Below are 2,624 nucleotides of genomic sequence, written 5' to 3'. Positions count from 1 at the left end.
AGGAGAACACTGGTGAATTACCATTCAGGTTAAAAAGTTATTTTCATTAAAACACACCATTAAGAGACTTAGAAAGGCAGACACAATAGAGAAATAATAGAGAAAATCAATGAAACCAAAAGTTGGTTCTTTGTAACAATTAATAAAAATAACAAACCTTTGACTGAACTGATCAAGAAAAAAAGAGAGAAATACTCAAATTACTAAATCAGAAATGAAAGAGGAAGCATCATTATTGATCTTTCAGAAATAAAAAGAATTAAAATACTACAAAAAATTGTATGCCAACAAACTAGCTAACCTACATGGAATGGACAAATTCCTAAAAAGCCACAAATTACCAAAACTGACTGAAGAAGAAATATAAAATCTGAATAGATCTACAACAAGTAAGGTGACTGAATTAGTAATAGCAATTAAAAAAAATCTTTCAACAAAGAAAAGCCCAGACCCAAATAATCAGATGGTTTCACTGGTAAATTCTACCAAATGTTTATTTTTTTATTTTTTATTTTTTTCATTTTTAAATCATTTTACTGTTTATACCATAATCACATTCAAATTGGCAGAACTCCCATGACAGACAGGACAGAGACCTGTCATGCAACGCAAATAGTGAAGGTTTCATAAAGCTGGGGAGAAGTACCAGGGTTCCACAGGATGGCCGCAGAGATCCCAGACAACAGGGCCACGATGTCGGAGCAGGTGGGAACACAGGCGGCCACGGCCATAGCTGGCCTGAGGCCACTGCTGTTTCCTAAGGGGGATTTCCTAATATGCTTGGTAAGCAGATCACTTGAACAGATGTACATGGAGCAGGGTACTGCTTCTGCTGAATAAATTCTACAGGTTCCTGGGCAGGGGCTACAAATCTCAGGTGCTAAATGGTTGCTGAATTAGGATTTTGCAAAGGTAGTCCCATAACCAACATCCAGGGAAATTTTACCACCAGTGAAATCTTAGGCCAAAAAATAAATAGCCACACATACCAAACCTACACACCGTGAATTAAAATGGTGCCATGTTAGGGCTTATGAAAGAACCAGAGCAGGAAAGATTATTCAAACAGAAGATCCTTGTCCTTCTCTTCAGCCAAAAGATTAGCAGGCTCCATCACCTCACCAGCTGCCCCCGTTGCTCCAAGTCCTTCTCAGATTTTTCCTTGAGAATCTTTTTCTTCTCCTGTATTTTCTTTAATCTATAGAACTCTTCTCGCTCTCTCTCATCCAGCTCTGTGAAGATATGAGCAAGGGATAACCACACCTGTTGGTTATCTCAATGGCTTCATCCAAAGTAACAAAGGAAGTCTGAAGCGAAGCTAGTTCCACCAGTAACTCCACTGCTTTGGCGTAGTTCCTCTTTAATTTCTCCAACTGCTCCCCACCTCGGGCTGAACCAGTCAGTTCATAACTGTCAGTTCCTTCATGATAATGTTCAAACACTGGCAAAGTAACACCTGCTACGTTTATCTTTCTTAGCTCGGATCTTCACTTGGGCTTTATTTACATTTTGGATAACTGTGGTCCTGAAATCCCCTGCTGTGAACGTGGCCTCAACAAGTGAAAAGGCAGCTCCTCTCATCACTTCACCCATCAACATTTTAGTCTCTATTATCTTCTTTAGGATCTGTCGAAATCGAAGAGTTATAGCATCAGATTTTTTCTTCGGGAGGTTTCGACCTGTCTGTGCTTCTTTTAATCGAGCCTTCATGATGGTCTGTGCCATGCTCGAGGGAAAGATTTCAATTCGGTCTTTGCCCGACATTCTGACGATGACAGTTCGGCTCGGATCCCCGGCCGGGCAATCGAGGCTGCCCCAGCCACAGGGCCTTCCTCTAAGGGAGTCAGCCTCTACCAAATGTTTAAAGAATTAACACCAACCCTTTCAAAAAAAAAAGAGGAAACACTTGCCAACTCATTCTATGAGGTCAGTATTACTCTGATACCAAAACAGACAGAGACATCACAAGAAAATTATAGACCAATATCTTTTAGAGGATAGGTGCAAAAATCCTCAATAAAATACTGCAAAACAAATCTAGCAACATATAAAAAGGATCTTATACTAGGACTGAAATTCATTCCAGCAATGGAGGGGAGGTTGGTTTAACAAATGAAAATCTATCAATGTAGTATATATACCATATTAATAAAGTACAAAAACAATATGATCATCTTACAGATGCAGAAAATCATTTGACAAAATTCAACGCCCTTTCTTGATAAGAACACTTAAACTAGGAATACAGCTAAATTTCCTCAACCTAACAAAGGCCAGCTATCAACACGGCTAACATCATACTTAATGGTGAAAGGCTGGTTATTTTCCCCCTGAGATCAGGAAGAAGACAAAGATGTCTGCTCCTAACATTTATATTCAAAATAGTACTGGAAGTTCTAACCAGAGCGGTTAGGCAAGAACAAGAGATAAAAAGCATCCAAATTGTAAAGGAAGAGGTGAAATGGTCTCTTAGTCACATGACATGATTTTATATGTAGAAACCCTAAAGATCTTACACAAAAACTATCAGAGCTAATAAACAAATTCAGCAAAGTTGCAGGATATGCAGTCAACACACAAAAATCACACTAGGAACTTATAACCTAAAAAGGAAATTAAGAAAA

At 38.6% G+C, this 2,624-nt stretch overlaps 1 pseudogene; it reads right to left on the bottom strand.

Annotated features, from left to right (window-relative positions):
* Window positions 1-1,057: 1,057 nt before the first annotated feature.
* LOC110574765 lies at window positions 1,058-1,808 on the bottom strand (annotated as a pseudogene).
* Between the last annotated feature and the right edge of the window lie 816 nt (window positions 1,809-2,624).

The sequence above is a fragment of the Neomonachus schauinslandi genome, chromosome 4 (genome assembly GCF_002201575.2).
Source record: "Neomonachus schauinslandi chromosome 4, ASM220157v2, whole genome shotgun sequence".
Lineage (NCBI taxonomy): Eukaryota > Metazoa > Chordata > Mammalia > Carnivora > Phocidae > Neomonachus > Neomonachus schauinslandi.
Note: the sequence above shows the minus strand (reverse complement) of the source record. Positions and strands in the feature narration are given on the sequence as shown.